Here is a 22,198-nt window from a genome sequence, read left to right as displayed (position 1 = left end):
ATTCAGAAGTCAGGTTTAGGGAGCAATCACTAGGTTATCTTCTGCTCAGCCCACACAATGGATAAGGAATTGTTGCTCTCAGTTGACTCTGCAAATCTCTATTGCCATTGGCTGGATACTAGAAAGGAGTAGTCTGTAACACTTCACCAAGTCTGTTGAGATGCCACAAAGTACGTTATAGGATGGTGCTGGCCTATCAAAAGCAAATGGACTTTTTTTGTGTTGGTTGGGGTTGTGAAATTTTTGACATTGGCAGAGGTCAGCAAAGTGCAAAGGAAGATGTTGTCTGCCTTCTTCCTGGGTACTGAAGAGCCCACATGAGTTTTACAAAAAACATTATTCTTCCTACCTTGATTCAGATTCACTTTACTGATAATGGGATCTTGCTGTGTTCAAATTAGACACTTCATTAAGTACAAAATGAATGGTGATGACTTAAGGTTGTACAAGTGCAAATTTTTAAAATGCATTTTCTTCCTTTCTATAAATTCTCAGTCTTATCCAGAGTGAACAAAGAAAGTCAGTGATGCAATTTTCTTATTGTGATAAAGTTATTCAGGGCATGTGGACTGTAGCACTACCTTTGAGAATACAAGCACAGGGGTTATTAAGAATTCGAGTTGCCTGCTGTGCTGAAAACCTGCAAATAATTGGGTTCTAAAGAGACTGAAGTCAATCCAGACACTGGGAGCCTGTGGAACTGTACTTTGAGACCAGACATTTCAGGGACAGTATCACAGGGTAGTCATTTAGGGTTTGTGAAATTGTACCCAGGGCCAGTCACTCTGTGCCTGTGGGGACTGTACCTGGGACGAATCACTCAGTGTCTGTGGAACTGCATTTGGACCAGTCACTCAGTGTCTGTGAGGAATGTACCTGGGGCAGATCACTCAGTGTCTTGTGGGGACTGTACATGTGGCAGATCACTCTGTGTCTGTGGGGACTGTACCTGGGGCAGATCACTCAGTGACTGTGTGGACTGTACCTGGGGCAGATCACTCAGTGACTGTGGATCTGTATCTGTGGCAGACCACTCAGTGTCTGTGGGACTGTACATGTGGCAGATCACTCAGTATCTGTGGGGACTGTACCTGGGGCAGATCACTCAGTGTCTGTGTGGACTGTACCTGGGGCAGATCACTCAGTGACTGTGGATCTGTATCTGTGGCAGATCACTCAGTGTCTGTGGGACTGTACCTGGGGCAGATCACCCAGTATCTGTGGGGACTATATCTGGGGCAACTCACTCAGTAACTGTGGGACTGCACTTGGACCAGTCACTCACTGTCTGTGGAACTACCATATATCAGGGGCCAGACATTCAGTGTCTATCGAACTGCACATAAGTCAAGCCACTTTTTTAGACTTTGCTGGAGATTAGTCATTTGGTTCTGAAAAAGGGATCAGGCTTGAAACATTTGATTTCCTTTCCCCAGAGAGTGCTTGATATGCTGAAGTTTCTAGCAGTTTCTGTTTTAATTTCAGATCTCCAGTATCTGCAGCTTTTTTTTATTAGCTGTCACTCGGTGCTGGGGGAACTGTCTCTGAGGCCAGTCACTTAGAGTCTGGGGAACCATCTCTCAGGGTCTGCGAAACGGTCTCTCGGGCCAAACAGTTGGTGCCCGTGGAACCTTCTCTGGGGGCAGTCAGTTGGCGCTGGGGAACCAACTCTGAGGTCAGTTACTCAGTGTCTAACAATCTGTCTGTAGGGCCAGTAACTCAATGCCTGTGGAACTGTCTGTGAGGGCCAGTGATGAGTTTTCTTTGGAAGCTACTCTGTGTTGTGACTATGAACAAAGTCACCGGAGAGACACTGAAGATAGTGGATATAGAATGAGCAGCAGGCATCATATTCAAGACACTCTTGGAAGAAGAGGCCTGCCTGACAAAATATCACATGACATTTTTATATGCTAGGGATCAAAGGTAACAGTGGGATAATGTAGCTGCAATGCTTCCTTTGAATTGCATGTAACTTTTCAACACCTCCTTCTTCACACCCACGCTCCAGACACCCAAAATGAATGTTAATCAGCATCATCTCCCTCCAGCTGCATTCATGCACATATACACACCAAGTGAATGGCTGTTTCCTGGTTTGCAATCAACCCAAGTCTGCAGCTCCAGGAAGGCTATTGTTCAAAGCTACATTTTAAATTCAATCTGCAATCCACATTCAGGTCTGAAAACTGGCTGCTGTTGAAATTATTATTTGCTATATACCATAACTGCAGAATGTGCCCTAATACTCTGCACTAACATGCAGATAGCAGAGTAGAAATTGAGGCACAAACCTAAAATCAATCTTTCTGCCTCCTATGTGACACATACTTGTAAATGTTGTGATGTGCAATGTAACATGAGAACAATCTAAAATTACTTGTTGTCTTTATTGAGAAATTAGCATTTTTAGGTTAACGTAGTTAACCTTTGAATTACAGTAAATGGATTTACGACACCGAACATGGATGTTTAATCTTGCATTTCATATTTGTTAAACACTTAATACTGTTAAATACTTTGAATGTTTTACGTATAAGTTGGTCTTCAAATGACCTCTTCCTCTCATGCATGGTTTAAGATCAGCCTTGCCATTTCATTACAGAAGCCCACTGTGACACTGTGCGGGTGCTGAGGTTTAGTGACATCACTCACAAGGAACATATTGTGAAAAGAATGAGGTTGACCCTATGCACGGGGTTACAATCACAAACCATTTAGACCAGAATGAAGAAAGGAGCACAGTCCCAGCATGTTTGCCTCTCTTCTGGTGAAGTGCTGATTAAAAATGTCATGGAAGATTCAGTGGGCAAATTGTTTTGGCACAGGAGTTGAAATGAAATAGTAATTATAATCAGGAATTCCATCTATAACTTATTACCCTTAAACATAAAGGGCCAACAAAATGGTTGTGAGCTATATGTTGGCCTTTCTTTTATGTAAATAGAGATACTTCCTTGGTTAGGTATATCAAGGTGACATGGTAATATGTAAATTTTCTATCAAATTATTTAGCTAGAATTGAACTTGCATATTTAAATATGTGTTTCAAAGAAAGCTTTAAGGTATCCACTCAAATTAATTGATAATATCAATTTTACCGAATTCCTACTTAATACCAAATAATCAAGTTCAAAACATTTGTTAGTTTCCTATCGAGGCAATGAATGACTATCCAGACTGTTTAGCATGCTCTGCTTGGCAGAAGCAACACAGACTGTGAATGAAATGGCATTTTATTTTGTTGTATTCATTGAACTAAATTGGCCGATGGATTCCCAGAGGCTAGGTCGTGAATAAATTCTGCATTCGGGACAGGAGGAGAAATTTCACCAGGAAGAAAGAAGTTGATGAGATGGGAGCTAAAGTGTTGACTAATGATTTTGATAATTTGTACTTGACATGATAGAAGAAAATATTGTTTTCAAATGGAGCAATATTAGAACACGAAACATTTTAATATGTGTCTACCGAGGCTGAAACAACTTTCATGAGGAAGTAAGGTTAATTTTTTTGACTCTTGATTAATTCAGTCATTATATATATAGTAAATATGAATGGACCAACATAAGTTACAGCAAAGCAAAACTTATGCCACAAAAATGTATTTATTTTGACTTGACAAATAAGAGAAAATCTGCAGATGCTGGAAATCCAAGCAACAAACACAAAATGCGGAAGACCTCGGCAGGCCAGGCAGCTTCTATGGCAAAGAGTAGGCAGTCGATGTTTCAGACCAGGACCCTTCATCAGGACTTCAGTTTGGCTTAGTCATTTGAAACTGTTGTGTTGAGTATTATTGAGTTCACAGTCAGTTCAATTGAAGACACCTTGGGTGGCTTTTATTGCCAATAGTTATTGCTGTCACAGTGCTAATGGGGTTAAAAGATTAAGTTCTGAGGGCAGTTTGTCTAAACTTGACCTGTTTTCCTTTAGTTTAAAGAGTTAATCAGTAAATGTTATTGTGACATTTAAAATGACACAAGGAATCAACAGATTAATTACATCAGTACTGTTTAATTTTAGGTAGAATCTGCAGGGTGGCACACACAATCTGTAAACAGGAAGAACTACTTTTCAATCTAAAGGATCCTGGAGTTAATGAGATCCTTTATTTCCAAACAGTTGCGAATTTTCAATGATGATGTCAATGTGTCTTTTTTGGGCAAGAATTTAAGAACAAGAGGTCAAAGTTCTTTTCTGGTAGCATCAAGTCTAGGAAGGATGTGGAGGGAAAGGGTGTAGGAGGGGTTTAACAGGATGCTGCCTGGATTCGGGGGCATGTACTATGAAGAGAAGTTGGACAAACTTGGATAGTTTTCTCTGGAGTAGAGGAGGCTGAGGAACACCTGATAGAAGTTGATAAGATTATGAGGGGCATAGATAGACAGCTAGTATCTTTCTCCCAGGGTATAAAGATCAAATACTACAGGGTATATATTTAAGGTGACAGAGGGTAAGATCAAAGAGATGTGTGGGGCAAGTTTTTTTTACACAGAAAGGTGTATTTCAGGGATGTTAGCAGAGGCAAATACAATTTAGGAAAATCTTAGATAGGCTCATGGATGAGCGAAAAGTGAAGGGTTACGTACGAGGGAAGGGTTAGATTTAATCTCAGTGGGACGAAGGTTCTGTACCGTACTATTATGTTCTATGTTTGCTCATTGTGATAGCCTCTATTTGAAGAATGGCCTCAATCATGGGTTTGTGGGTTGTATTCATCAACTCAGAATTTTGGAGGGATGCTGGTCCAATTGATCAAGTTCCCTGGTATGTATTAGGATGGGATGGGGCAGCAGGTGCTGTTGGTTTAAAAATGTCATATTTCCTTTTGACATAAAAGGAGGCTGTTCAGCCCATCAAAGCCATTCCGTCAATCCCATTCTCCCACTTGACACCAGACCGAATGGAAGGAAGCTTGAGTACCATTCTGTTTCAAGCAAAATTTCCAATCTCCATCTTAAATCATTGGGCTCTCATGTATCACAGTCCTTTTTATCACGAACAAGAGAAATTCTGCAGATGCTGGAAATCCAAGCAACACACACAAAATGCTGGAAGAACTCAGCTGGTCAGACTGCATCTATGGAAAAAAAGTACAGTTGATGTTTTGGGCTGAGACCCATACCATAGTGCCCAAGTTCTAGCTTTTAATCCTTTCAATGTGAAACCAACAGCAATTTTCCTTTCTAAATTGGACAGACTTTACCCGAGATGTTCCAAATAATATGAATGCCCTTCAGAGTGGATCACTTAGCTTTGACTCACAATCTACACCCCGAAATCAGGTGTATGTATACACTTTAGAAAGTTCAGTTATCAAGCGGGAATTGTTCCTTTAAAAAACAGTGTTCTGAAGTTTCCTTGATCTATAAAACAAACATTATATATTCATAAACATAAGAGATTTTGCAGATGCTGGAAATCCAGAGTAACTCAAGCAAAATGCCGGAGGACCTCAGCAGGTCAGGCAGCTTCTGTGGTGAGGAATAGATGGTCAATGTTTCGGGCTGAGGCACTTCATCAGGACTGGAAAAGAAGGAGGAAGAACCAGACTAAGAAGGTGCGGGCAGGGGAAGGAGTACAAGCTGGCGGGTGATAGGTGAAACTGTAGGTACTGTTTTGCTACACCTTATACTGTACATTTAGTCTTTTTTAAGCTTTCTTGCCTAAACCCCACCCTGGGTTCAAGTGAATAATGGAAGTAAGGGATGGGTACTCCACCCTGTTATATTGTGTGTTTAGTGACCTATCCAGGGAAGAATGGAGCTGCTGCTGTCGTCATTTCCATGGAGTTCATCACAAGCTTTCAGTTGAGCTTTCACTGCATCCCACACACTGATGCCGTTAATATCAAATTTCCTTTTCCACACTGATTTGCATTATCCCCAGATTTGAGTCACTTCTGTATCATGGGGCTGCATGGCAGTGTAGTGGTTAGCAGAACGCTTTACTTTACTGGCGACTGGGGTGCAATTCCCGCCAATGTCTGTAAGGAGTTTGGACGTTCTCCCCGTGACTGCATGGGTTTCCTTCCACAGTCCAAAAATGTATCAGTTGGTGGGTTAATTGGTCATTCTGAATTGTCCTGTAAATAGGCCAGGATTAAGTCAGGAGTTGCTGGACAGCATGGCTTGAAGGGCCAGAAGGGCCTATTCTGTGCTGTATTTCAATAAAAAAAAATTAAATATGACTGACCTTAGCATCTGTTCAGAGTGGGGTAACCATTTATAACTAGTAATTCCTGAGCTCCTGCCTTGTTTGCAACCAGCAGAATAAAAATGCTTGGATTTCCAGCATCTGCAGATTTTCTCTTGTTTAAGAATAAAAATGCTATTGTGTTGGGTCCTGCATTGTCTGTTTGTAGATGAGTTCAGATAGAACTGTCCACATTTGAAATAGGCACAAAGGGGATTTGTTATTTTTTAATTAAGAGCTACTGCAAGCTCTGAATGCACTCTACCAAATGAAAATGGAGTCTTTTCACTGTACGCCTTTCCTTGCCAATCTGGATTAACATGTAGTCAGTACACTAAAGCCTTAAAGGAATATGATGGCATTTTGGCACAAGGTGACAATTTTTGGATGTTTGACAGTGAACTTCATTGATAGGTTAATAGAATAGACCAGTTATTTGCAAATAAAACAATATGAGATACACATGCATTTCTCAAGAGTGGACTTGAGTGTTATGAAAAACAATGATATACGGCAGGGCTTCGCAACCTTTCTTATGCTATGAAGCTTTCCATTAACTGAGTGGTCCATGGACCCCAGGTTAGGAACTCTTGGTATCTAAGACTTTTTGCAACCTTCTTTTAAAAATCGGTGGCAAAACCAGCAGGGAAAGAATGAAGCAATACATACAAAACGCTGGAGGAACTCAGCAGATCAGGTAGCAGCTATGGAAAGGAATAAACAGTTGCCGTTTCAGGCTGAGACCCTTCATCAGGATTAGAAAGGAAGGGGGAAAAGCCAGCAAAGGAAGGTGGTGATAGAGGGCTGGGTGGGTGGAGTGCAAACTAACAGGTGATAGGGGAAATCAGGTGAGGAGAAACATGGGTGGGTGGGGGAGGAAAGATGATACAAGAAGCTGGGAGGTGATCGGTGGAAAAGCTAAAGGACTGAGAAGGAGGAATCTGATAGGAGAGGAGAGTGGACCATGGGAGAGATGGAAGGAGGAGGGACACCATAGGGAGGTGATAGGTAGATAGGAGGAGAAGATGAGGGCTAAGAGGGGACCCAGAATGGGGAATGTAAGAAGAGAGGATGGGTGGGGGAGAAATTTCTGGAAGTTAGAGATAGCAATGCTCATGCCATTAGGTTGGAGGCTATCCAGACAGAATGTGAGCTGTTGCTCCTACAACCTGAGAGTGGCCTCATGATGGCAGTAGAGGAGACCATGGTGCAATTTTTTACCATTTAAATAATAATCCGCTCTTTCATTTTTCCTTCCAAATTGGATGACATTTACCAACATGGTACTCCATCTGCCAGACCCTTGCCCACTCACTTAACCTAGCTATATCTCTCTGCAGACTGTCCATAACCTCTGCAAAATTTGCTTTTCCACTCAACTTAGTATCATCAGCAAACTTAGATACACTATACTTGGTCCCCTCTTTCAGATCGTCAATATACAGTGTGAATAGTTGCGGGCCCAGCACCGAACCCTGCGGTACACCGATTGCCACTGATTGGCAACTAGAGTAACACCCATGTATCCCAACTCTCTGCTTTCTATTGGTTAACCAATCCTCTAACCATGCTAATACATCAACCCACAACTCTGTGCATCTTTATCTTGTGGATAAGTCTTTTATGCGGCACCTTATCTATTGCCTTCTGGGAATCCAAGTAAATAACATCCATCTGTTTCCCTCTACCACTGTGCTTGTTATATCCTCAAAGAACTATAGTAAGTTTATCAAACAGGACCTGCTTTTGCTGAATCCATGCTGCATCTGCCTGATGGATCCATTTCTTTCTAGATGCCTCACTATTTCTTCTTTACTGATGGTTTCAAGCATTTTCCCAGTTACAGATGTTACATTAGCTGGCCTATAGTTACCTGCCTTTTGCCTACATCCTTTTTTGAACAGTGGCATGACATTCACCGTCTTCCAGTCCACTGTGACCTGCCCAGAGTGCAGAGAATTATGGTAAATTATCACCAAAGCCTCGACTATAACTTCTGCCATTTTTTTCAGTATCCAGGGATGCATTCCATCAGGACCAGGGGACCTGTCTATCTTCAGGCCCACAAGTTTGCTCAGCACTACCTCATAACTAACATTTCTTAGTTATGAGGCCCAACCAACTTATTGCTATGTTATACAGAAGAACATGCTTGCTACATATCCAAGTTCAAAGTTCAAGTTCAAATTACTTTTATTATCGAAGTATGAGTACATTATACAACCTTGAGACTGGTCGCCTTAAAAACTCCAAAAGAGCCTATTGAAAAGGACTGTCATACACCCAGTGTGCAGACAATATATAGTGAAGTAGACAATGCACAAACTGTTGTATTAAACTGATGATTGGATTTGACCGGGGAACAGGTTAAGGTAGGAAAAGAGAAGCTGGAAGATGTACGCTTAAGGTTAGCAAATTGTGGGCATGCTATGTTGGTGCCAGAACCGTGGCAATACTTTTTGGCTGCTCAGCACAATCGTCACTGAATTGACTGTATTGACAGCCTATTTCACTGTATGTTTCGATGTATATGTGGCAATTAAATTAATTCTTTCTTTATCATAAAACTAATCTTCTGATATTAATGTTTTATGTAGGATACCAGTGTACTGCTTTTAAAATAAATCTCAAAAATTTGCCACTAGCAAATCATCCAATAATTCATACTGAAGTTACAAAGAAGTCTTCTCGTAAGAATGCGTTTTGAGTCATTTATTTTGCAGGATCTCAAATTTCCGATTACAAAGCAGAAGAAAGCCATCTAACTCACTGAACCTTGCTGTCAGTTCTTCAAAAAAATGTTCTCTAAACAGAATTCAGCCCACTCTTCTATTCAGCTCCAGTGTGGTGAAGTGTAACAAAGATGAGGAGATTTGGAAATATGACACTTCTAAAGCAAAGTCTTTTTGGACTAGAGGGGGTAATGAGCTGAGGCCATACATTGTTTTTTTGACACTTGCTTCATATCTTCCTTTATTTCAGAGTGTACAGGGATGTGTGGGCTAGGAAGTGTGTCAACGATTCAACCAGACACTTCAGTTCTTAATAAATGCATTTACTTTTAGAGAAGCACAGATAAAATGCTGGAGGAACTCAGTAGGCCAAGCTGTGACTATAGAGAGTATCTGTGTGTCAGATGTTTAATAGTTTTTATTCAAACTACATCCTTATTTGTAGAATTTTAGTTCAGAGAAAACCTTGATCTCTTTGCTGCCTGACCTGCTGAGTTCCTCCAACATTTTGTGTGTGCTAGTCCTGATGAAGGGTCTCAGCCCGAAACATCGACTGTTTATTCCTCTCCATAGATGCTGCCTGACTTGCTGAATTACTTCAGCATCCTGTGTGTATGTTACTCTGGATTTCCAGCATCTGCAGAATCTCATGCAGTTATCATTCACTTTGAGTATGTGTACACAGAAAAATAATCAATTCCAGTCTTGTGTAGATGATATCTGATCACCCTCAGTGTGAATTTGGGTTGTGTTACTATTAGGCAGAAATAAAATAAAGCAACTAGTCGACATTATGCTGGACACTATCTACCTGCTTTATTGTGATCACTTCGAGTCAAGGAGCACAGAAACAGGCTCATTGGGCAAACTCGTCAATGCTGGTGTTGTCTTCCTGAGCTCGTCTCATTGGCTTACATATCCCTCTAAATTTTTCCTATCCATATACCAGTCTAAATATCTTTTAAATGTTGTAGCTGTATTTCCCAGACTATTAATGGAACAGTGGCAAATGACCCAAAGTGGCTGGGAGAACTCGCCCCCCCCCAAGGGGATGGGCCAGGGAGGGGTTGGGAAGATTATGAGATCAAACCTCTCCTAATCTGTTGACCAGTTTAAAGAGGTTTGTTGTGAAGAAGTAAAAGCAGAAACATAGCAAATGTTGCACACTCCTCACTGTCCATGACAAAAGCGATGGTGAGCTGACTTTTTGAGGCAGTGCGGCATAAGAACACTTTGGGGGGGGTTGGAAAGGAAGCTCCAAGATTAGCCTTTGAAGGTAAAGAAAGAATGGCAAACCGTGTCCAAGCAAAATGGTGTACATCTTGGAAAGAATGTTGAATGTAATGGTGTCAATCACATCTGTTTCTCCATGTTTCTCCACGGTTGAAGACACTGGGAACAAAGGCTTGGAAATTTGTTCTGAATGGGTATGTTTGCTTTGGACGTAGAACAGGAGTAGTGATAGCACATGGATGATAGAAAATGAAGGGCTATGTAGGAGGGAATGATTAGAATGATTTGAGAGTAAATAGAAAGATCGGCACAACATCGTGGGCACAAAGGACTGTACTGTATTCTACTGTTAGATACTCCATATTCTATATTCTATGTTCTATATCCATACATGCCCTGCAAACACTTTGCACTGGTGTTGGATGGAGTGGAGACAGCTTAAAGGAGTAGATGAGCTATCAGTCAGCAGGGCTGCTTGATTCTGGATGGCTATTGATTTAATGATAGAGCTAGAGGTCATTGCATTAAATGGCAGAATAGACTTTGCACAGACATAGTTATCGTATAAGTAAATGAAAAGTTTTGTAAACTCAGTACTGTCTTTGCTTATTTAGAAATTTCTACGTTGAAAGGCAGATTTGATTTCCCTAAACTTTCTGTTCAAGAGAGCATTATTTATTTAAATTTCATTCAATGTGTCTTTAATCAGGAAACCTCCAGCACACTTTTGTTACCAAGAGATAAGGAGAATTCTTAGACAGCAAAAAAGGCAGTGGAAATGATATGGCAGTTGATGTGTCCCTATAGGGAAAAATGCCAATCAATTTGAACAAGGCATGGTCCCTTAAACAGAAAATGCGTCAGATAACCAGATCATTCAGTTTAATGATGCCATTTCAGGAACAAATGAGAATAGCAGGAAAATTCCTGCTTCATATCCAGAGTATTGTGTTTCTCAGCTCTTTAATGTCTGCTTCTACAGGTAAGGCTGTGTCTTTGATTTTCGTAATATCTAAGTGAGTTCATTTTTTGTGAACTTACCCTACACGTGGTGATCTAAAGAGTGACATAGCGGAGCTGTTCTCCCTCTGCTTCAGAGACCCAGGATCAATCCTAACCTCCAGTGCCGGCTGTGTTGAGCTTACATGTTCTCCCTGAGTGCCCTGGTTTCTTCTCTCAAAAGATGTGCTGGTTGGTAGGACAACTGGCCACTGCAAGTTGGTGTTTGCGTAGATGAGAGATAAATTTAATGGAAAATGAGGAGTATAAAATAGATTTAACATGAAAGGGGCTTGATAGCTGATACAAACCTAGTAGGTCAAAAGGCCTGTTTGCATATTGTGTGACTTGTTTTTATATTGTGTGCTGAAGACTGAATCGTTAAATTATGAACTCCATAATTTAATGACCATAATCCTGAAACTTAAACATACTTGAGAGGGCTACTGCTGAATCATACTGACACTTTGTGTGTGAGATAGCTAATAGTTTTTCCAAACTACATCCTTATTTGTAGAATTTTTAGTGCAGGGAGAACCTCCATCTCTTTCTTAAACCCAAATAGGGGCATTCTGGTTAGCTTAACGCTATTACAGCACCAGTAACCTGGGTTCAATTCCTGCCATTGTCTGTAGGAAGTTTATATGTTCACCCTGTGACTCTGGGCTTCCTCTACGTGCTGTGGTTTCTTCTAACATTCCAATGGCATACAAGTTACAGTCGACCTTCACTAATCCGACTACCTGTAATCCGGTTCCTTCGATGATCCGGCACCGATTATGCTTAATGTGATCCTGCTGTAATTTGTCATTTTCACTAATCTGGCACTCCTCAGGTCCCAATGGTGCCAGATTAGTGAAGGTCGACCTGTAGTAGGTTAATTAGTCACATGGGTGTAATTGGTCGCATGGGATTGTTGTGATGGAAGGGTCTTTTATCATGCTGTATCTCTAAATAGAAAAAAAAATCATTGTGGTTTTCTCAGGAATGTGCCTATTTAATAGGTCTGACCTCATATGGATGTTCAAAACTGGCTTAAATTAGTTCTCCTTTCCCTGTAGAACAAAATGGGTTATTTGTAATCAAAGCTAAACTTTTAATCCCTTTGGAATGAAAATATGTTAAAGGCAGTAGTCCATCTGAACTTGAAAGTTGTTGACTGTCCTTTTTATCACAGGATCAGCATTTTATGTATTTGTAAAGGCACAGAAAGGATGCAGACCAGGGGAAGGAGAGACGCGATACACGTCTACATGATGGATTTCTTGTTGGCCGCCTTATTGCCAGTGAAGTATTTGCAAAGCAGAATCATTGGTGTAAACTAGGAAATGAAACAGCAGGGTTTGTCCCAACTGTCTACGAATTGTTGATGAACAGAAAATCTCAAAGAGTTTGAGGAGAGTTTGCATAGGCTGAGTTTGCTGCCTTTGGAGCAGGTGGTTAAGGTGGAACTTGATAGAGATGTACAAAATAATGAGGGGCATAGGTGTTATGTTTAATAGAAAACTTTGCCTCATCGCAGATGTGTCTAAAACTGGTGGGTATATGTTTAAAGCAAGGCTAGGATATTTAGAGGTTATCAGAGGAGGATTTTTTTTAGCATTAAGATAGTGATTGGAATCTAGAATGCTTCACTTGAGTGTTGGAGGCAGGAGCTCGCAGAACATTTTGGAATTATTACCTGAATGAGTACATGAATCACCAAGGCATAGGAGGCAATGGATCAAGTGCTGGGAAATGGAATTAGTATTGAAGGCTATTTGGCAATCAACATCGGTAAAAAAAACAAAATGGAGTTGATGAATATGTGAGGGACAACAAGAGGAAACAGGACTATTGAGATTGTCTTGATGGATCCAATGGGCTGAATGTCCTTCTATGTTTGTAAATTATAATGTTTTAAGTCATGTTTACTAGCACCCTCCCCCCCCCCGCAAAAAACAAAATCTAAATCATCTTTTTTGAACAGTGGCCTTTCAGTAATGTGGGAAATGTGGCCCCCAGTTTGCACACAGCAAGCTCCCAGAAGCAGCAAAACAGTCATGATCAGATAGTCTGCACATTGTGCTCTTTCATTAATGTAGTGTTACGAGTTTGCCTGAGAATGTGGATGGTGTGTCGTCTTAGCATGGAAGATTTTCTGCCCTGGCACCAGCAACTGATGTTGGGACTTGGCCAACTATCCTCATGCAGGTCCCAGCCTCCAGCAGCATTGCTGGTCAGTTGGACCTTCCACCCAGCCAGTGGAGTCCACGCTTCTGTGGACCTCCCAGCTATTGGGAGCTTTGCTCCTTGGTACGTGTCAGTAGTAAACCAATACCACAGACCCTCCAATCACTGTGAAAGAGGGGCATCTGGTTTCATAAGTATATATGGCTATAATTTTAATATTGGCTTAGGTTAGTTTCAATTATTTTAAGTGGAAGTTTAAATGCAAAAAGATATTAGAGGATGTTTTAATCCAAATTTTTTATTTTATCATGAGTCCTTTTGTTGGTGATTGTCAATCACATTCACCAGCTTTTTTCATGCTGACACTTATAATGGCTATTATTCTGAGTGTGGACCGAGAGAATGATAGGTCTGATCTGCTGCCAAAGCCATTGTCAGAATCCAGTCAACTACCTGAGTGGGACCTTTTGAAATAGCAGGTCCCCAGCCCGAGACTGCACTGGAGAAAGGTCACGCTGGAACGAGGGTTGGCAGACAGTGACTTCGCGCTGAAGGAAGTCACCAGGACATCTCTGACCCTGCAGGAAGCAACGTGCTTCTAGTTGTGGGTGGAGGATACAAAATGACCCCCACTCAAGGAATATCACAGAATTTTAATCACGTAGCAACAAGTCAATGTACAAGTTAGGAACCAGATTAGACCAGTCTCCCCTTTGAGCCTGCTACAACATCAGAGAAGATGACAGCTGATCTGACTGCACTATTATCTCCACATTCTGTCTACCCATCAATAACCTTTCCACCCTTGACTTATCAACTTACTATCTACCCTTGCCTGCAAATAACTAAATTTTTGCTACCACCACCCCTTTATGGAAGAGAGTTCCAAAGACTCAAGACATTTTGGGTGAGGGGGAGGCCACCTTATTTCTGCCTTGGATACTTGGTCCCCAATGTTTAAACCCCTAGTCTTACTTTATGGCTTGCCATTTAGAGAATGGACTCTTTGAAGCTTTACCTCTTCCTACAATGATACGCCTTCTTTCTCCAGTAGAAAGGCAACAAGTTTGCTGCAGAATGCATCAGAGTCTCCCAATGAGCACCAAGACTTGATAAACTGGGTGTATTTATGAATAAAATATATTTTTGGAATCCTGCTGGAGGCAAGGCGCTATCTCACAGCCATGATAAGCTGTCATTACTGCTTCTCTCCTCACTGTATCTAGGCTAAAATGACATCCTTTGTGGTCACTCAGTTGTACTGAATTGTTGTTCATTTTGTGAGCAAGGGGAACTCAAGAACACAAGCCAAGCAGCATTGCACCAGCCTGCCTGATTCCAATGTACACTAAAGGAACAACACTACTCCTGTTATTTTAAAAGAAAACATGTGGTTAAAAAATATTTTGAAACCCATCGGTGTATCATAGAGAATCCAAACTTAGGTGATTCAGGACAAAATTATCTTGTTTGTGAGTTAAAATGATTGGCCACTGGGAAATTCTGCTTTTTGCGGCTGGAGAGGAGATGCTCAACAAAGCAATTACCCAATCTGCATTGGGTCTCACCAGGGTAAAAGAGAACACGGTACCGGGGACAGTAGATGACCGCAACAGATTCACAGATAAAGCAGAGAGCTTTAAGGCCTTCTTGATGGGGGATAAAAGTGTAGAGATTCTGGACATCTATAGTGAAAATGAGGTGATCAGGGCCAGGGAGTTGAAAGTTGTTGAGGAGATTAAAAGCTTGTGAAGTGTTGCAGTTGTAGATAGGAAGGGACTTGAATGAAGGCAGATAAATGGAGTTGAGATACGAGGCCTTAAAGTGTTTCACTTCTTTCTTGACAACAGACTTGACCAGTTTCCATCCACCACCACTCTCATCTGTCTGGTAGTACTGGTCCTCAACCTCAACAATTTTTCTTTCAGCTCCTTCCACTTTCTCCAAAATCAAGCTGTAGCCATAGGCACCTACATGGGCTCCAGGTATGCCAGTTTTTTCACTGGTTATGTGGAAAAATCCATGTTCCAAGTCTCCCTACAGGTAATGCTCCCCAATGCTTTCTCTGCTATCTGATGGCTGTGTTTGCGCTACTTCATGCACCCATGTGAATGCATCAATCGCATCAAGTTTGCCTCCAACTTCCACCCTGCCGCTAAATTCACTTGGTCCATTCGTGACTTTTCTTGCCTTTCTCAATCTCACTGTTTCCCTATCTGGAGACAAACTATCTACCAATATCTTTTATAAATGTTCCTTCATCATCACTGCATCTGTGACCAGGAATGAGGCTTTGCTTTCCAGAGCATTCGAGCGTCTTCCTTCTATAAAGAACAGGGTTTCCCTTCCTCCACCATTGATGCTGCTCTCACCCACATCTCCTCCATTCTTCTGGGCATTTTCTCTCAGCCCACCTCCACCAACTTAACAAGGATAGAGTTACTCTTGTCGTCACATACAACCCGATAAGCCTTTGTATATAACACGTTATCTTCTGCAACTTCTGCATCTTCAGTGGGACCATACATCCAGAGACTTCTTTGTCTCAGCCACCCACCCCCCACTCTCCGCTTTGTGCAGGGATTTCTCCCTCTGTGATTCCCTTGTCCATTTATCCATGGAGAGTGACGTAGTTAATTCAGAAACAAAGGTTCTGAACTTAAAGAGGGGTAACTTTGAAGGTATGAGACATGAATTAGCTAAGATAGACTGGCAAATGACACTTCAAGGATTGACGGTGGATATGCAATGGCAGGCATTTAAAGGTTGCATGGATGAACTACAACAATTGTTCATCCCAGTTTGGCAAAAGAATAAATCAAGGAAGGTAGTGCACCCGTGGCTGACAAGAGAAATTAGGGATAGTATCAATTCCAAAGAAGTAGCATACAAATTAGCCAGAGAAAGTGGCTCACCTGAGGACTGGGAGAAATTCAGAGTTCAGCAGAGGAGGACAAAGGGCTTAATTAGGAAGGGGAAAAAAGATTATGAGAGAAAACTGGCAGAGAACATAAAAACGGACTGTAAAAGCTTTTATAGATATGTAAAAAGGAAAAGACTGATAAAGACAAATGTAGGTCCCCTGCAAACAGAAACAGGTGAATTGATTATGGGGAGCAAGGACATGGCAGACCAATTGAATAATTACTTTGGTTCTGTCTTCACTAAGGAGGACATAAATAATCTTCCAGAAATAGTAAGGGACAGAGGGTCCAGTGAGATGGAGGAACTGAGCGAAATACATGTTAGTAGGGAAGTGGTGTTAGGTAAATTGAAGGGATTGAAGGCAGATAAATCCCCAGGGCCAGATGGTCTGCATCCCAGAGTGCTTAAGGAAGTGGCCCAAGAAATAGTGGATGCATTAGTGATAATTTTTCAAAACTCGTTAGATTCTGGACTAGTTCCTGAGGATTGGAGGGTGGCTAATGTAACCCCACTTTTTAAAAAAGGAGGGAGAGAGAAACCGGGGAATTATAGGCCGGTTAGCCTAACGTCGGTGGTGGGGAAACTGCTGGAGTCAGTTATCAAGGATGTGATAACAGCACATTTGGAAAGCGGTGAAATGATCGGACAAAGTCAGCATGGATTTGTGAAAGGAAAATCATGTCTGACGAATCTCATAGAATTTTTTGAGGATGTAACTAGTAGAGTGGATAGGGGAGAACCAGTGGATGTGGTATATTTGGATTTTCAAAAGGCTTTTGACAAGGTCCCACATAGGAGATTAGTGTGCAAACTTAAAGCACACGGTATTGGGGGTAAGGTATTGGTGTGGGTGGAGAATTGGTTAGCAGACAGGAAGCAAAGAGTGGGAATAAACGGGACCTTTTCAGAATGGCAGGCGGTGACTAGTGGGGTACCGCAAGGCTCAGTGCTGGGACCCCAGTTGTTTACAATATATATTAATGACTTGGATGAGGGAATTAAATGCAGCATCTCCAAGTTTGCGGATGACACGAAGCTGGGTGGCAGTGTTAGCAGTGAGGAGGATGCTAAGAGGATGCAGGGTGACTTGGATAGGTTGGGTGAGTGGGCAAACTCATGGCAGATGCAATTTAATGTGGATAAATGTGAAGTTATCCACTTTGGTGGCAAAAATAGGAAAACAGATTATTATCTGAATGGTGGCCGATTAGGAAAAGGGGAGGTGCAACGAGACCTGGGTGTCATTATACACCAGTCATTGAAAGTGGGCATGCAGGTACAGCAGGCGGTGAAAAAGGCGAACGGTATGCTGGCATTTATAGCGAGAGGATTCGAGTACAGGAGCAGGGAGGTACTACTGCAGTTGTACAAGGCCTTGGTGAGACCACACCTGGAGTATTGTGTGCAGTTTTGGTCCCCTAATCTGAGGAAAGACATCTTTGCCATAGAGGGAGTACAAAGAAGGTTCACCAGATTGATTCCTGGGATGGCAGGTCTTTCATATGAAGAAAGACTGGATGAACTGGGCTTGTACTCGTTGGAATTTAGAAGATTGAGGGGGGATCTGATTGAAACGTATAAGATCCTAAAGGGATTGGACAGGCTAGATGCAGGAAGATTGTTCCCGATGTTGGGGAGGTCTAGAACGAGGGGTCACAGTTTGAGGATAGAGGGGAAGCCTTTTAGGACCGAGGTTAGGAAAAACTTCTTCACACAGAGAGTGGTGAATCTGTGGAATTCTCTGCCACAGCAAACTGTTGAGGCCAGTTCATTAGCTATGTTTAAAAGGAAGTTAGATATGGCCCTTGTGGCTACAGGGGTCAGGGGGTATGGAGGGAAGGCTGGGTTCTGAGTTGGATGATCAGCCATGATCATAATAAATGGCGGTGTAGGCTCGAAGGGCCGAATGGCCTACTCCTGCACCTATTTTCTATGTTTCTATGTTTCTATGTTTCTATGTTTATCCCTCCCTACTAATCTCCCTTTCGGTACTTATCCCTTCAAGCAACAAAAATGATACACCTGCCCATTCACTTCCACCCTTGCCTCTATTCAGGACCCCAAACAGCCCTTTCAGGTGAGGCAACACTTCACCTCTGAATCTATTGGGATCGTCTTCCGTATCTGGTGCTCCCAAAGTGGCCTCAGACACGCTGGTGAGACCCGACATAGGAAAACACTTTGTCAATTACCCCTACTGCATCATCAAAAAGCCAAATTTCCCAGTGACCAACCATTTTAGTTCCAATGCCCAGTCTCATTCTGACCTGTCGGTCCATTGCCTTCTCATCTGCAATGGTGACTCTCACGTTGGAGGAGCATGTTCCTTGGATCTCTTCAGTTGCTTTGTCAGCCCATCTTCCAGTTTTCTCTCACACACCCTCCCACCACACCAAAACACTCAACTGCTTTATTTAGTCATGAGTTCCACTCCCATCACAGTCTGGCTAAAGATTTGGTTGTGTTCAATTTGTCCCTGTTTTAACTATTTCAGTTCATTTGTTTTAGTTTTTTATTCTGCTCTCATAATACAGAAGTGTAGTTTCTTGTTTTATTAATTTTATTTAAAAGTAAACCTTTTCCCTCTTTTTCCAATATCCATCGTACAGAGTGGAATGACATCATATACTGTTAAACAAACTAGTCACTGTTTTGATGAGGAAAGATAACAAAGGATATTTTCTGAGCTACTAAAATGTCAGCATTCACAAGGTGGAGTCAGTAACATGATCCTCGTAAGCTTGTGATTTCTGGAGCAATGTTAAATAAACTATTAATTAAAATGAATGATATACTGGGAAACATGTTTGGTACTACAGTGCAATCAGACATCTCACAATTGATGCTGGGATTAATTCTAAATGCCTTTCTCCAGAATTCCCAGTAGTAACATTCTTTTATACCCCCACAGCAATACCAGTTGATGCAAGAGAAAATTGAGATGTAAAACATGATTTGGAACTAAATAATTTTCAATCAACTTGTACTTCGTCATTGAAAAGTACCTTAATTTGAAGGTACTTCTCTGCACTATGTTTTTACTTTGTAACAAGTATTAGGCAGGTCACTCTTTTTAGTTGCTTTGTTGATAATATTAGATTCAGAGTGTAAAATGACACAAATGGTTTGCCAGTAAACACTCTGCAATGCCATCCTGGTAAATAGAACAATTGTAAATTGGATAGATGTCTGTTCAAACCCTGATTGATTCTATCTATTTATCTATCTCTGTAAAATTTGAAAGTGCATAAAATTTGCGACTATGACTATCATTCACCTTGGAGCTATTGCCAAGAAATGGCAAGTGAATCAGTATATTGGTAAGTTGGTATGATACTGTCACATACATGAAGGTACAATGAAAAACTTGTCCTGTGTATTGCCTATACCGATCGATTCATTACAACAGTGCATTGAGAGAGTACAAGGTACAACAATAACGGAGTACAGAATGAAGTGTTACAGAAAAGAGAAACTGCACTGCAGGTAAACAGTAATTTGCAAGGTCATAATGAGGTGGAATTTGACGACATGCCAAATTTCTTTAGCCTCCTAACCATGTAGAGGTGCTGGTGAGCATGTGGTTCGCCATGTCAACCACATGGCTGGATTAGGACAGATTATTGATGATGTTCACTCCCAGAAGCTTGACACTCTCTCAATCTCAGCATTACAGGAGCATGGGCATCACTCATTCCCGAAGTCAATAACCAGCTCTTTTGTTCTGCAGACATTGAAGGAAAGATTGTTGCTATGATCCATGTCACTAGGCTGTATTTTCTTCCCAACTCAGCAGCATTTGAGATAAAGCCCACTATGGTGGTATCCTCTGCAAACTTGTAGACGGAATTAGAGCAGAATCTCTCCTGTTGTGAGTGTTCAGAGAGCTGAGGACACAGCCTCACAGAGCACCAGCATTGACAATAATCATGGTGAAGGTGTTGCTGCTTACCCTGTCTGATTGTGGTCTGTTCAAGGCAGTAAAGGATCCATTTGCAAAGGGAACTGCTGAATCCTAGGTCTGGGAGTTTAGAGATGTGTTTGCTTAGAATTGTAGTACTGAAGCAGAGCTTTGACATTCAGCAATAGTCTAACATACACTCTGTGGTGACTTTGTTATGCACAGCTGTACACCTGCTCATTAATGCAAATAACCAATAAGCCAGTGTGGCAGCAACTCAATGCATCAAAGCAGACAGACATGGTCAAGAGGTTTAGTTGTTGTGCTGACCAAACATCAAAATGGGGAAGAAATGTGATCTCAGTGACTTTGGCTGTGGAATTACTGTTGGTGCCAGACAGTGTGGTTTGAGTATCTCAGAAAATGCTAATCTCCTGGGATTTTCACACACAATATCTAGAGTTTACAGAGCATAGTGTGAAAAACAAAACAAAAAAAAAATCCAGTGGTTGGCGGTTCTGTGGGTGAAAATGCCTTGTCAATGAGAGAGGTCAGAGACTGGTTTAAACTGACAGGAAGGTGACAGTGACTCATAACCACATGTTATAACAGTGGCATGTAGAAGAGCATTTCTGAACACACAATGGTTGATACTTGAAGTGGACTGCAGCAGCAGAAGACCTCAGACATATACTCAACAGCCCCTTCATTGGGTACCTGAAGCCATAGACCTTTTTCAGTGAGAGGTAAATGCAATGAGTCAGGATGGTGAGGGGTAGTGAAGTTAGTGGATGTCCCCTCTACCAAAAATGTTGTTGTGCTCAATTACTGCCACTGTAAGAAATTTTCAATTTGAGCAAGAACTGAAAACATACAACCACTTGGTTTATCTACAAACTTCCCTTACTAATTGCAGTTGAACTTTGATTGACTTCAGATGGTTGCTTATTTAGGACAACTAGATTTTCATGCTATAAGCACTGAGCTCCATTTTCGTGGCAGAATAATTCATTATGTGCCGTATTCATTATTGAACAACATGTTCCTAGCTTAACCATGAGAAATTTATAAGCAACCTGGTTGTTCGCTTTTTAAAAAAACTCATACAATGTCTTTTTGAATTACAACTTTCAAGTGTTTACAATATTGTAGAATATCTTCAACAAAATCAGGATTAATTAAGAATTAGGAGAAAGTGGATGCACAGAATTGTGTATGTATTCCAGACAAACTTTGTTTTTTAAAGGACCCTTTAACCTCATTTATGCCACATAGTCCATTTCTAAGAGCTTTATATTTTCCTGTTAAAAGTAAAGGTATGTTCTTCTTGAAGGAAGTTAATTCTCTGTTAATACCTTGTGTTGCCTCTGCTGGAACCCAGAAGCATTCAGTCCAAAGCTGGCTGCTGACGTTGGTATAAGAGCAATCAGCCTCTGTAAGTGCTGTTCCAAGTTTAACTGTCCTGCCCACAGATACCAGGAGAGTCAGTGTAGTAAGTCAGAGGTTGACCCATCAATGAATACATTGTGTTTTGGGTGAACAGAATGGAGCAATGAATGGGTGATCTAGCTTTGCTAGATTTGATCATTAGAATAGAAATAATACATTGATTAAAGGAATTTCAAGGTGGAGTAATTAAGTTATTATTTATTCTTAATTATTCCTTTTCAGCATTCTGGGCATCATTCATTGTCCAGCATTCATTGTCCATAGCTATTAATCTTTGAAAAGGTATTGTCAAGTGCTTGAATTCTCTCTTAACTATCACAGAAGACTCTACTTTTATAAATTACAATCTGATTTAAATGTTCAAAGATTCAAAATACATTTATTATCAAAGTGTGTATGCAGTATACAACTCTGAGATTCACCTTCCCACAGACAGGCACTACTCCCCACATGCAAAAAAAAGACACAAATCATGCAAACAGTAAAAATGAAAACAAAACGAATGAACAACACAGAATATAAAACATAAAATTGAATGTGTTCTGGCATATTCAGTTCAGTTCATTTCAATCTAGCTCTGTGCTGTTCA

General features: G+C 41.2%; 1 protein-coding gene across 4 annotated transcripts in view; it reads left to right on the top strand.

Moving 5' to 3' along the window:
• pde3a (phosphodiesterase 3A, cGMP-inhibited) overlaps positions 1-22,198 on the top strand; it is a 547,044-nt gene that overhangs the window by 123,372 nt on the left and 401,474 nt on the right. The window contains exon 1 of one of the 4 annotated variants that reach the window (XM_063072394.1): positions 10,825-11,145. The exons of the other annotated variants lie outside the window; for them this stretch is intronic. The gene's annotated coding sequence lies outside the window, so the exon portion shown is untranslated. Of the gene's footprint in view, positions 1-10,824; positions 11,146-22,198 lie in introns of those variants that run through there. 4 annotated transcript variants of the gene reach the window in all.

Source organism: Mobula hypostoma, chromosome 20, assembly GCF_963921235.1.
Source record: "Mobula hypostoma chromosome 20, sMobHyp1.1, whole genome shotgun sequence".
Lineage (NCBI taxonomy): Eukaryota > Metazoa > Chordata > Chondrichthyes > Myliobatiformes > Myliobatidae > Mobula > Mobula hypostoma.
The sequence above is the reverse complement of the archived record's forward strand: the minus strand, read 5'-3'. Positions and strand labels throughout refer to the sequence as shown.